Source organism: Perognathus longimembris, chromosome 12 (genome assembly GCF_023159225.1).
Source record: "Perognathus longimembris pacificus isolate PPM17 chromosome 12, ASM2315922v1, whole genome shotgun sequence".
Classification (NCBI taxonomy): Eukaryota; Metazoa; Chordata; class Mammalia; order Rodentia; family Heteromyidae; genus Perognathus; species Perognathus longimembris.
This window is the reverse complement of record NC_063172.1, coordinates 5,547,953-5,563,119: the sequence shown is the minus strand read 5'-3', so window position 1 is coordinate 5,563,119 and position 15,167 is coordinate 5,547,953. Positions and strand designations below refer to the sequence as shown.

General features: G+C 42.6%; 1 non-coding gene across 1 annotated transcript; it reads left to right on the top strand.

Annotated features, from left to right (window-relative positions):
* Positions 1 to 7,915: 7,915 nt before the first annotated feature.
* On the top strand, positions 7,916 to 8,021 carry LOC125361111. Its single transcript, XR_007212898.1, has one exon. It is a non-coding gene; the product is annotated as a U6 spliceosomal RNA (small nuclear RNA).
* Positions 8,022 to 15,167: the final 7,146 nt, after the last annotated feature.

The window sequence follows — 15,167 nt, the reverse complement described above, 5'->3', positions numbered from 1 at the left end:
AAATGGCCAGTGAAGCTTCTTTTAACAATACTGACCTTACAAACACTCTCAACTCATTCTGGAAATGCTTCCATTTATCTTGATCATCTTCAGGAAAAGGTCCAACTATTTTAGCATCACCATTAATGTTCATCACACTCTGGCCTTTGGCAAACGTCTCCACCACAATCATTGGCACTTTTCCACATCACACCGTGATGGATCCTTTACGAGCCCTGTTTCTACTGGCTTCTGCACCTAGCACATTCTATGCTTCCTTGCCCACGATGGCTCCTTCTTCTTCTTAGTGATTAGTACCATGTTTGTTCATTTCTTAGATGTATTTATACTTGATCCTCCCACAAAATTTTCATTCATATTTCCTTCATAGAACTCATTATTTTGTGCTCTTTCTGATTCATTTTTTTCTCTTTTACGTTTTAGATTAAAAACTGTTTGAGTGTTGGAATTCTTAGTCACTACCATCTCTTCAGCTCACATGACCTTGATTTATATATTCAGTGTATTCAATAAATTGTTGAATGGGGAAAAATGAGGAAATAGGTGAAAGATTAACCTAATAAGATGGAACAGCACATTTTTATGTTAAGATCCCAGTCTATTCATTTCTGCAATGGCAGACACTAGAGAATTATTGCAATTGGAGTCCACCCTTGATTTCTTAAATGCATAGCCATTATCAGAGCTTATGTAGGGATAAATCAGAAACAACTTGAAATTACAATGAGGATCCACCTTAGGGAGTCTACAAGGAAGCCACGTGAGAAAATTGCAGTTACTATGCCTTGCCTCCTTTACCTTGGATTTGGGTGAAGATACTCAGGATACTGAGAATGAATTCAAAAGAAATGGAAGGAGTGCACTGGTCTTGTTCCCCTGTCAACGTTTGCAATTCATGCATCAAAGACTTCACATATCAAAGCTTTTCTCATTTGTGCAGAAGATGCCAAGCAGGGAGAGTCCTATTCTAGCACACATAGAAGCCCTTTTGCCTGCAGTTAGAAGTTCAAGTCAAGCATTGATATATAGGTTTTCACAGATAGTTGTGGAGAGATGGAAAGGGGGAGTATGTGGATGATCAGATAAATGGATGGATGGATGGATGGATGGGCGATTGCACTGATGGTTGAATGGAAGGGTGGGTGGATGAATACATGACAGTGATGGACTGAGTGAAAAGAGGAGGGACATTGACCTAGAAGAATTGACTGAGTTGGTAATTCATTGTGTGTGTGTATGTGCATGCATGCGTGGATGTGTATATGAGGGACGGAGGAGACTGTAAAATCAAATATAATTGCTTCCAGCCTAGGATACTAGAACCATGTTGATTAAAGCTAAGTGGAAGAGATAAAACCACTTCTGTGCTTTGGCCCTCACAGAGGAAAGGTGATTTATTGAAGTCAAGAATTTATTCTGATTTTAGAGATTTCATTGGAGGTTGTCTTATGTTGTCTTACCCCAAAAGGACCTTAAATTTTTTAATGATATTTTACTCTTGTATAAAATAAAGGCCTGAATTAGTAGCGTACTAACTCAGGATGTACGTGAATGTTTGGGTATACAATTTGAAAAGTTCTTGGATGTTCAGGAAATCCAAAGGTTGTGTTTGCTTCCTTACTGAAGTTTTCTTCCTACCAAACCATGGCCATTTGTAATTACAGATATGATCATCAAAAGTGAGTACACAAGGGAATCTCTATAAAATTCAACTATTAATAGCTTTTGCTTTATACTGAAGCTCACAACACAAACAACAACTCTTGAAAGAACAGCAAGGGAGGCTTTAATTCTGACCACAAAGGGAGGTAAGCTAGAAAAGATCATGAGGGCAAGCCCTGATTCTTCTGTCGTCCTCCCCCCAGCCCCTGATAGCACTTGGCAGGACTCCCAACGGTGGCTCAGGAGTGTCATGGAGGAGGGTTATGAGTGTGGAAATTATGAAGTCACATAGCATTTGCATTCATCAGAATTCATGCTGATGCCACTGGGAATAAATTCACTCTTGCCAGCCTCCTACGAGAATGGCTTAAGGGCACATTAATATTAAGCCTAAATTGGAGGCTGAAACAGTGCCAAGAGGAAAATTATCTATAATAAGAGCCATTTGTCAAGGAAGATGGCCCCAGATACAGAAAAGCAGATAGACCCCATGGCCAGTGGGACAACCTTGCTTACAGGATGCAGCAAAAGGATGGAGATGCTCAGAGGGTCCTTCAGGAGAATGTCTACCATCAGCCCAGTTCAGGGCAGCCCAACCAGTTGCCCAGACTTCTGTGAATGACAAATGGAGGTATTCTTTTTTTTTGCCCTCTCCTTTTCTGGTTATTTTCCTGGAGACATAGATCTAGAAATGGAATAATGAGAAGCTCTTCTGTGAGAAACCACGGACAGTTGATTTTGTTCTTGGGCAGGCAAAAACACGTCTGTGCTAATATTGTCTGCAACCCAGGACAATGAGGGTACTTTAATGAGTGTTATGAAATCCAAACTTGGGTCACTGGAGATATCTTGGAACTAGGAGTGAAGGCTCTCTGAACACAGCTATGAGGCTGAGGAGAGCCTTCATGAGGAGGAAAACCTAATGATGTCTGGGCTCATCAGAATACTCAGCTTCATGCTCTACAGAGGTGTGCAGATAAGTCTGGACTGAGGACTCTTAGCAAGTGTTGGGGCAGGAGCCATAGACTTGGAGTCAGAGCAGCCCAAGGCTCAAATCCCAGCCAGGGCCCTCACTGAAAAGATGGTGCAAGAATAGTTGATAACTTCTGAGTGTTGACTTGCTCTTTGGCAGTTTATGTCCTGTTGCACTACAGAAGTAGTTTCTAGGCAATGTGCTGTAGCCCATCACCAGTCAGCCAAGAGAAGGAGCTAAGGAGCCGGGGGCCCTGAGCAGGGGTGGGGTTAAGTCAGAGCTTGCTTTTAGGTTGCAGCCACCTTGAAGCTCCGGAAGGACCGCAGGTGGAGTTTCTCTGGAGGCCCCTTCTCAGAGCCAGTGTGCAGTGAGCTGGCTTACCCCTCACCTCCAGGGAGCCTCTGAGACTGAGTTTTCAAGGGTAAAATTTAGCCCTTCTGTCTCAAAAGTGGTTTCCTTTTTCTTTTCCTAATAGATCCAGGCAAGCTCACTGCCTGGGGTCTTTATATAATATGTTGTCAGCTGTTAGGCCTTTTCCACAGTGGCTTTTTATTATCTCTGATAGGTAACCTTGGACCTTCTGAGTTGGCTCAGGAATTTCTCCATGAACAACCCCTCGGCAGCCTGTCGAAATGCACACTGGGGGATAATCAGGGGAAATCACTGGACTAGAAATGCCCAGACCAATTTTCTAGAGAGTGAAAAATCCTCAGAGTCTACGACACGGTGGCCTTCACCCCAGCAAAGGAGACTTGCAAATGAAGGAGAGAACTGAAGCTGTAGACTGCCCACGCTGGCTTGTTATGGGAGACCCTCTGTGCTTGCTAGCAAGGGGCTTGCTAGCCTCTCCCCAGGTAATCAGCATCGCAGTCGGTCACCTGATGTGCGCTTGGCTCTGGGTTGGCTCCTGGAGCCACAGTGGTGAGGAAGGTGCTGTCCTTCCATCCGCAAGGCTCAGATTTTGGTTGAAGGGACAGACATTCAGACAAGTGTCAGCTCAACGTGGCACTTCTCAGTGACTGGCAAGAACCTTCAGTCACCATCTGTGACACCTGCCTGGATGGGTGCATTTGTCAGCGGAAGACGATTCTCCTGAGAAGGGCAGGGCCTGTGGAAGGTACAGGGCGGCCCCTCCCCCTCTGTTCAAATGTGTGGAAGACTGACAGCTTTGAGAAGTGTGTCCTCCAGGAATGTTTGTGGATGAACGATCACTCACAACTGACCAGGGGCTTAAAACTTAATATTGAGCTTATTAAGTTTATTTAAAAAAAATCTTTCTCAAGCTTTTACATTTGGCTTATATACCTTGTTCTTCTGTTAGTGAGTCTAGCAAGAATTAGTAACCAATTAGAAGATGATCTGGATTAATATTTAATCCAATTTTTAAAATTAGGGATTGTCAAATGACTTTATAATTTTGACAGGTTTTATTTTCAGCTCTTTGAGTAACAAGCTAAGTTTCTTGAGTGCTCAAATATAAATCTAATAGATGATATTAAACTCATAAACACCACATGATTCTATGACAATGTAAATGTTTAAGTGCCACATATAAATCTAGGACAAATTAACTTAAAAGTAGCCTTAATCTATTTTTAAATTGTTCATTTTAATTGTAATCACAAGCTGAACTGCAACCCCAATAAACCAACTCTCTTAAATAAAAAATATTCTATGTGAATGATACATTTATGATTAATTAAATGTACCATTATTTCATTTTTTGGTTAAAATGAATTAAAATATGTGTATATACTGAGGTATTAGCAATTGTTAATTCTGAGTAGTGGAATTTTTTTACTTTTAAAAATATGTATTTTTGTTGTTATTGTATAGGTGTTGTACAGAGGGGTTACAGTTACATAAGTCAGATAATGACTTCTTTTCTATTTGAACAATGTCATCCTTTCCCTCACTCTTTCCCAGTTTTTCCCTCCTGTCCCTACCCACAAGTTTTATAGTTCATTTTCAACATAGTATCTAGTGATTACCAGTGCTGCATTTGTTCACCCTTTGTACCTCCATTTCTGTGATTCTCCCTTACCCTCCCCCAAACAGATAAACTTAGAAAGAAGACAGAGGTAAAGAAAAAAAAAACCGAAACAAAGAAAAAACTCTCTTGTTTCCATTTCTTGGAGTTCATTTTAATAAATATTATTTTATATGATCATATGCACATAGCTATTAAGCCTTCATGATCCTCTCCTAAGAATATCCTCCTGAATATCCACTGTGTGAATGTCTAGAGACCTGTATAATTTATCATGTCCCAGTATAGAGTATGTTTTGTCTTTTACTGTCTGATGTGTTCATTTATAGATTTATAGGCACATTCTAGTTACCACAAATGAGGAAAAACATTCAAGGCCACACTAAAGCCACCAGCACAACCGTGTTCATTGCAGCATTGTTTATCAAAGCCAAGATATAGAATCAACCCAGATGTCCCTCAGTGGACAAATGGATCAAGAAAATGTGGTATATATACACAATAAAATTCTACTTCTCCATCAGAAAGAATGATAGTGTACCTTTCATAAGGAAATGGAAAGATTTGGAAAAAATATATACTAAGCAAAGTAAGCCAGACTCAAAGAAACATAGGTTGCATGTTTTCCCTTAATTTCCTTGTTCAAATCATTTTCTTCATATTCTCATTTATTTGTGTCAGTTGTTAGTCCAGGGAAAGTCATAGCTTTGTGAAAAGACTTGGTTAGTATCATTCTGGGGTTGGCCCCATGCTTGGAACTATGGGATAGTCCCTGGATGCCACACATTCTGTAGTTTCTTCAAGGATCTTCTGGAGCCTAAACCCACCCAGTCACTGCAGCAGGCCTCTGAGGGGATGAACTTTCCAGGTTTACTTGTGTACACACACTTCTGGGGCTAACTTTTGTTTCTTTTTGAACAGGAAGGGGGAATTTAATGCCAGAACCATTTTCCAGATTATTGTGCAGATTCTAGTTTAATTGGAGAAAAATATAGATTATATCTAACTTGGGAGACTTAGTGGATGAGTACACTATCACTAAGTAAAAAAATTGCCCAATTGTCTAAGTGGCTAAGAGAATGATGGAGAAATAAATACATTAATGATAAAATGAATTCGTGACCAGCTCTGAGTGTTCATATAAATGCTCCAATGAATGAGGACAACAATTATAGAATGACTGATTGACATATGCAAGAGCGAGCTGGATAAGTGAATGAGTGAGACTCAAATGACTGCCTGTCATTGTGGAAAATTAATTGATTGGCTGAATAAAAGATTTAACTGAATGGAGGAAGCCAAAATGATCGACAATATATGGCTGACTAAATTGTGATTGAAGGACCAAATAAAAGAATAAATAAAAGAGGGAACAAATGACTGAGTGAATTAAAGGATGTGTAATACTATGTTGGCATGTGTAATACTATGTTGACTGGGTGTGAATTTATTGACTAACTCAATGATGGTCATCTAAAACAACAAAAGGAATAAATGAGTATAATAAATGAGAGAATGAATGAATGAATGAATGCTTGGTCCGGAAGGAATGGAACTCTTTTCCCTTGAAGTTGTCATGTCCCATTTCAATACCGCACTTCATCTCAGCCCTGCCCAGCCCTCCTAGAATATACCATTGGTGCCATTGTCCCAATGTGGCCATATTCTCCTTCATTCTGTGGATGGAACTTGAACTTAGTTCTTCATATTATGACTTTCAACCGAACTGGACTTCTTTAGGATCTTATTATACCTAAGACCCTGAGTTATACTTGAGTCTACAATCATTCTGTTATTTCTTGAATATCTCAGGAAAGATCTAGGTAGTGGGAATACAGTCATAGTCTGGGTCCTTCTCAGAGCCTGGTGGAAGTCAAGTCCTTTGGACCTTGGGTGTTAAGAACCAACTGCAGTGATTGCTCTGTCTGGAGATCTGAGCTGGTCCATCCCAGGGCCTGGGCCTGGTAATCCATCCCCTGCAGCAGGATGCTGGGGAATGGTGTCTATTCGAACAACTTGCAGACACAAATGCACTGAAAATTCCTGTGGAGGGTTCCTGCTCACCTTTCTATGTTTGACCCACCTGGTTTTATTCTTATTTCCCTAGCTTACCTGAAGCAGATTGACCCCTCAAAGAACAGGTATTGAAATAAACTCCTTCCCAATGATGTATTCACATCCAGCATTTGGAGTGTGGCCCCTGCCCCTCTTCTCCTGCTCACTGAAGGGGTCCCCACCCCTACCCAGGAGATATTGCCACGGGAGGTTGTTTGCTGTGTCCAAGGATTTGTTACTTGGGAGCTCACAGTATGCCTCTTGTTCACCAGTTTAAAATCACAGCGCAGATCCGTTATCTGTTTGCATTTGTTCAAGGAACATTTCAGAAAGGTATTTTTTTTTAAATGCTCAGAGGTTACCCATGCATTTCAGAGTGAAGATCTGCCAACATTTATGGGAAAGAGGCTGAAAATAGATGCAGTGTTTGTTCGTCAGTGGTCTCCCCAGGTGTGCTGTGAGCTGTTGGCATAGGATTCGAGCATCACTGGTGGGGGCCAGGCTGGAATGAAGGTGGGGTTAACATGACTGAGGAGACAGGGCCTGGCACCTGTGTGAAAAATCACCCTGCCAGGCTCAAACCTAATAAACAAGAACTTCTAATTACATGCCAATGTGCCCCTTCAGGATGTGTCAAGTGGGTTTAACTTCTCAAGGGATCTTTCATGTGGGACTAGTCATTCTGATCCTGCGAGTACAGCAGGTGAGATTAGACGTCCGTTTATCCTGACTGTGTCTCAATGTCCTGCTTTCCACCCTCCCAGGATCTGCAGTGTGCTGGATTGTTCTCCCATACCTATTTTATTCACTGTGCACTTTATTTGGCACATGAGTAGCATTTGGTGGATATTATTGATGAAGTCAGTAAGTAAACACGTGTCCATTCCAATCCATCCTTTAAGACATCTCAAATTCCCATCATCCCTTCATCTTTTCTGACTCTGCTTAAAAAATAGTAGAGAAAAAGTCTCAAGAGCCTCAGAGTCTGGCTCAATTAGTGTCCTTCACAGTTCTTTTAATGAGTGCATGTTTTAGCTTCTCTCCTTTTCTTTTTTCTTGATCATTACAACCATCTTCTCCACCATCAAAAGTGATGACTCTTGGACAATGACGATGCCAGTTATTTCCATAAACTCATCACACTCTTAGTTTTTACAAGATGCCATTACATAACTTTCTGTTACCATCGATGGACAGGTGGAGAAATTGAGTCATATAGAGGTTCAAGGATAGCAGTTGCTTGCTTGCTTTACACATATTGAAACTGGACCAATAGGGAAAAGATTAGCATGGCCCCTGAGCAAGGATGAGACACAAGTTCATTAAGCATTCCATATTTTTGTAGATTTAAAGGAGAATTCAAAGTCATAGTCAAAGTTCACCAAAATGAACACCAGGAAACATGTACTTGAAAGGAGTGGAGTGGGGGTCTTGAGGGGCAAGGCAGACGAATGAAGAGGAGAGGTGAGGAGAGAATGTAGTCAAGAATTCAATGTGGGCTGGCTGCCGGTGGTTCACGCCTGCCACCCCAGCTACTCAAGAGGCTGAGATCTGAGGACTGTGGTTTGAAACCAGCTGGGCCAGGAAAGTCCATGAGACACCCATCTCTAATTAAACACCAGAAAACCAGAAGTGGCCCTGGGATTCAAAATGGTTGAGCACTAGTCTTGAGTAAAAAAGCTCAGGTATGGCACCCAGACCCTGAGTCCAAGCCCCACAAACCTTACAACTTCAGGTGGGGGACCTGGGTGTTGGGGGGTGGGGAGTGGAGAAAAATGAGGGCAGGGGTAACAGGTTCGACAAGAAATGTACTCACTACCTTATGTATGTAACTGTAACCCCTTGGTACATCACTTTGACAATAAAATTAAATTAAATTAAATAAAAAGAAAAAAGGGTGGGGTATTCACATCATGTGGTAAATACATTAAACACAATTCATGTGCTCTCTGTGGTCCCCCCTTTGGTGAAATAAATGGTCATTTTAGCAATTTATTAAACTGCTTTTTTTTCTGAAAAAAATGCAATGTATATCCTACAAAACTAAGAACAATGAGGTAAAGGGGTAGATTGAGGCAGAGGGGTGAGAAGGATGAAAGGTATGGCATTGATCGAGATGCAGTGTGTTCATAAACTACGACTGAAAGATAACTTTAAGAAAGTAATAGTAGCTCTCTCTTTATAAACTTATTGTTGCTAGGCATTGTTCTTACCACTTTTTTTTGGTCTAAATTTATGTTGGACCTCAGAGCCTTGCCTTCATCAAGCAGATCCCCTAACCATTTGAACCTTGTCCACTTAAAAAAAAAAAACAAAAACCTAGAGTCTCAGCATTTTACTTGTGCTAGTATAAATAGTTCTCTAAACACTCTTTAATATCTAGTAGAAGTGTGGAATGTTACTTACTTTCCTGTTCAACTATGGTTCCTTACCTTTCACCAGGTGATCTCCGTCTTCTAACCCCCAGTTCACCTCCAGCCTGCCCTTGGCTTGCTTCTTCCCCCATCACTTTCCAGAGAACGGACTCCAGGCAAAGGCCAGTTTTATCTATTGGTCTTCCTATAGCTGGCCCACATTATCCTGCCCTGGACTATAAAAGGCAGCCTAGCTGTCTTTGTGAAACTAAAGCACACGGAAATGAACTGAATTGGAATATATCTCAGGGAATTTTATGCCTCTGATTTCGCCTCTCTTTTTCTTGAAATTCTCTTCTGTTTGCTTCCTGTGACTTTTTAAAAAGCTATTGTCCACGTATGAATGTTCCTTCTTAGACTCCATTGATTGTCTTTATCTGTATTTTCCGCTGTTTTTAGACTCCTTGTCTCCTGCCTCCTTTGCTGTCACTGAGTCATTGCATTCACTTCCCAGACTTTACTGCCATTTTATACAAGCTAAGTTTCCACTCCTTTCTCCTAAGTTCCAGACACATATCCAAATATATTACTAAGGATAATTTAAGATAGGCTGAAGTAACAAATAAACCCGTACGTTTTGTGTAGTTGATATGTCAAATACACATTCCTTTCCTGTGATAAACATCTACCACATCCCTTTCCTCTCCCTCTACTTGTCCTTCCTCCCTCTCCACATTCCCTCTCTTCTCCCCCTCTCCTACCTCAAATAATGACACTAGAGGCAAGATTCCATGGTGACTCACGCTAAGAAAATAACTCAAACTTCTGATTCAGTTTCCTATGAGGATGAGTTGTATCTTTTTACTACACGTGTTGAACTCTCAAATATTTGAAAACATTCTTTCAAGTGTTTGGTTTGTTATTTTATTTTTTTGGTTTGTTATTTCTTTTTCTTGCAGACAAGTTCTTAATAGAGCAGACAGGTTAAAGAAATTTGGATTGAGGGGATGAGACTGATCAAGGCACATTGTACTCATAAACTGACACACTGAATCGAGCCGTCCATGCACAACTACTTAAAGATAATTTACAAAAGAAGGTTTGAAATGTCAGCTAGCTGCCCTTTTCTGACCTGAGATGTACATGACTTGAATCCCCTTGGTGTTTGTCCTTCTTAAGCTCCCTGACAGACTCCAGGAAAGTGGTGACTCCTTCTAAGGAGAGTAGAATTAAAACCATGGATTGCACCCCGGCGTTGTCATAATGGCCCTTCCTGCCAATTCACGAATCCAGGACAACTTTTGAAAGCCTTCCGTTGGACATTGTGTTCATGAAGGAGAGCAGGCACATGAAGATTGTGATTCTGGCGAGTATGATTATGGCGAGTGTGAAAATGAACTCTGAGGACTTGGTATGAGCAGGGCCAAGGTCCTTTATGCCAGAACCAGATAAACCTGCCTGGTAAACATGAAAACAAGGGAATGGAGCCAGCCATCATTGTAAAAAATATTTTTCATTTATTTCTGCTAGGAACCTTTAGCCAGAAAATCGATTGATAAAGGTGGAGGTCAGAAGTCATCGGCTGAACTGCACTTGAGGAGGGCACGTGAACTTACTGAAATGTGGACTTAATCTGTCTCTCTATATTATTTATCTTCCTACATTTTTGAGTCAGGATCTTTTTGTTTGTTTGTTTGTTTTTTGAACGCTGGTCTTGAACTCGCTATTCAGCACAGGCTAGCATCAAATTCACAGTTCTCCTACCTCAGCCCTCCCCTGCCCCATCCCGAGTGCTTGAGTCACAGGTGTTTGCTGCAATGCCCATACTGTGTAAATTACGGCATTAAGGCCTTCTCCAGGCTGTGACTCAGGAAAGATAACTGGGCACAATCCCCACAGTGCTCCCCTCGGTCCCAGAGTGGGGGAAGCTCAGCTCCTTACCTCATTCAGCCTCGGCATAGCTGTTCACATTGGCTGAGTGTGCTGGGCGGAGAAGCACACACAAACATATATCAAATTCACGTGCATGCTTCTAGACCACAATGGCAAACGCGTGGTTAGAAAGCCACGGTTCGATTTCCCCTTCTTATTTTCCCCACGGTATGCCACTGACTCAAGGCTAGCTTTGTTTTCATGACACTGAATGACCGAGTGGCGGAGGGAGCACTTCGGCCTGGGGATGCCACGCTGATGACGCAGGGTGCGCATGATCACAGGGTCCAGGGCCAGGCCACAGAGACGAGATCCCAGCTCGGAGCTTCCTAGCCATGCTCCCTGGAACAACATGGCCTCCCTGCGTCCAACTTCACATCCGTGAAATGGGGACAAAGTCTGATCTCTCTTATGCGGGTCATGGTGAGTCATTGTCTGCGAGGCATAGCAGTATGTCCTAGAACTCTACTCCGGCCTTGATTTTGACAGGGCACAGAGTACTTCAAGCACAAGGGCCTTGATGTGTCTGGTGGTTTCACTGAAGATCTAGAGAGGTGAGGTTCAATACAGCTTTCTAACGTGCTGCCCAGTGTCCCTGACCTCTTACGGCCCATGCTGAATTTCCCAGCTTCCAGTCACCTCAGGAGTGTTCCTCTTTCTGCCTTTCCCTTCGCATGGCCCCAAGGTTGTAGGGAATAGCACTTGCTAGGTGACCTTTTTATGTGTGTGTGTTCTGGGGGAGCCCCAGATATCCTTGTGGTTGGAGGGGTGGGGGGGTTGCTGTACACCCTCAGAGTGCTCATTTAATACAGAGCAACCAACTACTTTTTAAGTGTAAAGATGGCCACAAAAACTGCACAGGGGTATATTTCGACTGAAAAATATAACTTCGTTTTCCTGGAATTAAAATTTAACTTGGCCTCCTGTGTGATTTGATGTGCTAAATTGGACTCGTCTGTCACGCAGGCCCTGCTGTTTTGCTCGGAACGTGTTCTGTGCAGACGGCATCTTTCTTTCTCTGTCTCCCCAGTGTCCGGAGTGTAGAGCTGGCCTTTCCCTCACTGTTGTGTCCCCAGCAACCAAGCGGACTGCAGCACTTAGTAGGTAGCTGTGTGTTTTTGTGGGATGCATCGCACACACACCAACCTCAGCACCTACACTCATACGCGTGCCAACCATTTCTAAGTTCATAGGTTTTCTTTCTCTTTTAAACACTACCTGGCATTTTTGCCCTGAGCTCTCTGCCCCTCCCCTCCATGGCTTCAAGAAATCCTAGTGTCTCAGCAAGGTTTGGAAACTGTGAAAGGTCAGAGCCCTCCAATCTGTACTGATTTGGGTCACCATTTCCTTGAGACTTCCTTCGCCTCTTCTTTGATTAAAGCGGTGTTTGCCTCGCCTCCCGCTTTTTTAGCAATTACCCTAATTAAGCTAATTTTTCTTTGTTCTCTCCTTGCAATTTGCATAAATGGCAAATTTATATATAGTGCCCCTAATTCTCCTGTAACTGCTCTGTAATTAACAGGATGCGCAGCCTAAATATAAATAAGTGCAGAAGGAAAAACAGCCTTCTGCTAAAATACCGATAGAGGCTGGGAAGGCAGAAAGAAGTCGACAATTCTAAGCCCCATTCTCACCTCATTATGCTTGATTGGGTCACAGTTGGGGGACACCCGCTAAAGGTCAGCTGCTGTGTGAGTGTCTCTCAGAGAGTCTGCCTCTGGAGCAGTCGCGTGGCAGAATCTGGGCCATTCGTTTGCAAATAATACAATACAGCATACAATTTCCCAAGTGGACAACAGCAGCAAGGCCCGGGGAGGGAGAGACATGGCAGTCGGAGGGCCAGGCTGTAGTTCTCATTCTGACCAACTGTGGGTCACCTTGAGCCAAGAGACAATGGAAGCAAATCCCTGAGCTTCCAGGAGTCTCCTGGTCACCACACACTGTGACATTCAGGAGCCCCGTTACCCCCACTGTTTGCCAGATGTGAAAATGTTCCACTGGATGGAGAAGTGCTTAAAAATAGTCCAAAATCTCCATCCACTGATGCAGTGTACTTGGGAATGGTTCATTCTTTCACATTCCCTCTTCCTCCCCTCCCCCATCCTGTATGTCAAAGCTCCCAAACAGTCCCACAAGTATAAACATGTTCCATAGAAACCCACTGCTAGCTGTTGAACAAGAGGGGGTGGTGAGAATGGAAAATGGAGGGGAAGCCGGCGGGTTCAGCTGATTAAAGTACTGTATATGCATGTGCAAAATCCCACAGCGAAACCCCTCTGAACAATTAGCGTACACCGAAGCAACGTAAAGACGGCAGGTCCCGCGTCTGGCACTAACAGGAAGGGGGTGTGTGGATGCAGAGGATGAAGGAGAGTGGATGTGGCAAAATACTTGTATGTATATGTGTACAAATGGAAGTACAAAACGTAATGAGATTGGTTTAGGAAGGGAGATGGGAAGATAAAGGAGGGCGATCACAGGGGGTAGTCTGACGAAGGCACCTTGTATGCGTTTAGGGAAACATCAAGGTAAGAAGTCCTTGTAGAACAATCCAGTGCTAATAAAACACGAGAAAGATAAATAGAAAGAGCTAAGGCTCTCATATGAAGATTAAGACTACTTTCTATAATATAATATAAATTGGCAATATCAGTGTAATATAATTTGACGCTGGGTCCACAGGGGTCCTCTGGGTAGTGATTGCAAGGGTAGACAACAGACCCTCACTTTACTCTGCATCTAGCTCTGTAACCCCAGGGCTGTTTTTATAGCCTTCTGCCTTAGAGTGAGACACAACAGTCTCGTGAGGTTGCTGGCAGTATTAAAAGAAGATGGTAGCAAAGCACTTAGTTCAGTGTCTGACACTAACAGACCCTCAATGCCACTGAGCTTTCCTGCTTCTCAAGTGATGGGACTCTGTCATCACTGATATTAAGTCAGCTGATGAAATCAAACTTTCAACAGAAGCACAGGGACTCCAGACTCAGAATCTAGGAACTAGAGTGATTCAACCCTAGAACTCTGGAAGGATCTGGAAGGAATCCTTTCCCATAAACTATAGAGTTAGTTGTAATCATAGTTGTTGTAACCTCAGTACCAATGCTTTGTTTCATCACTACTTCCAGAAAAATCTATAGAGAATCCTCCCTGTGTCAGGCACCGTCCAAAAGACTGGGAGATGAGTAAGATTGTTCGTCAAGGGGGAAAATGTACAGGTAAATAGATATTTCCAAAAGGCTGAATCAGAACAATGCTGGTCTTAGATGCTCAGGGGAGCACGGACCCTCTGAGTGGACCACTGTGTCTACGCAGAATGCAAAGCTCACACCATGTACTGGGATCCATTTCCATATGTGACGACCACCTTGCACTTCGATTTTCCCACTTTACAACCCATGTCTTTCCAAATTTGCATTTTCTGCATACTTTCTGTCACATATTAGATACTAAAGCATGCAGGAATTTATAAATAAGTAATACATATCCTTTGGAATGTCTGATCCTGAGGCTGTTATTGATAGTAGAGTGGGAGGCTCATTATAGGAAATCTTGGTGCCTCCGTTGGCTGATGACTGCTACTTTAGAACGTTAAATGGGCAAGATCAACAATTTTTTCTATAATTCCAGACCTGCTTCAGATCCTGTTCACCATGAGATTGGCCTTAGACAAGCCAATTAAACTCCCCCGGAGCCTCTTTGTCTTCTACAAATGTAAATAAAAATGCTTCCTGAGTAATTTTACTGTAGCTCACACCTGAAATCCCAGCTACTTGGGAAACAAAGACTAGGAGGATCAAAGCTAAAAGCCAGATCTGGACAAAACATGAGTAGCAAGATCCCATTTCAACCAACAAGCCATGTGTGGTAGTTCATGCCTGTGTCCCATCTATTTGAGAAGTTGCAGGTAGGAGGATTGGGGTTCAGGCAGGCTCCTAGGCATAAACCATAAGATTCTAACTAAAATGTAAGTCAAAGTAAAAGGACTAAGGCATTGTCCAAGTTACAAAGGCAAAACATAATCACAAGATTCCATTGTTACATTTTTACGTTTTTTTTGCATTGCATCAGACAGATTTGCCGGGTAACAAGCAGCTCCCATATCTCAGCTTCCCACAGCACGCGTGTATTTCTGTGTCATGAAGCTTGTGGACAGTGACAGTCCGGCCATGGTGGCTGGGGTTCAGTAGGCTCTGCGGTAAGG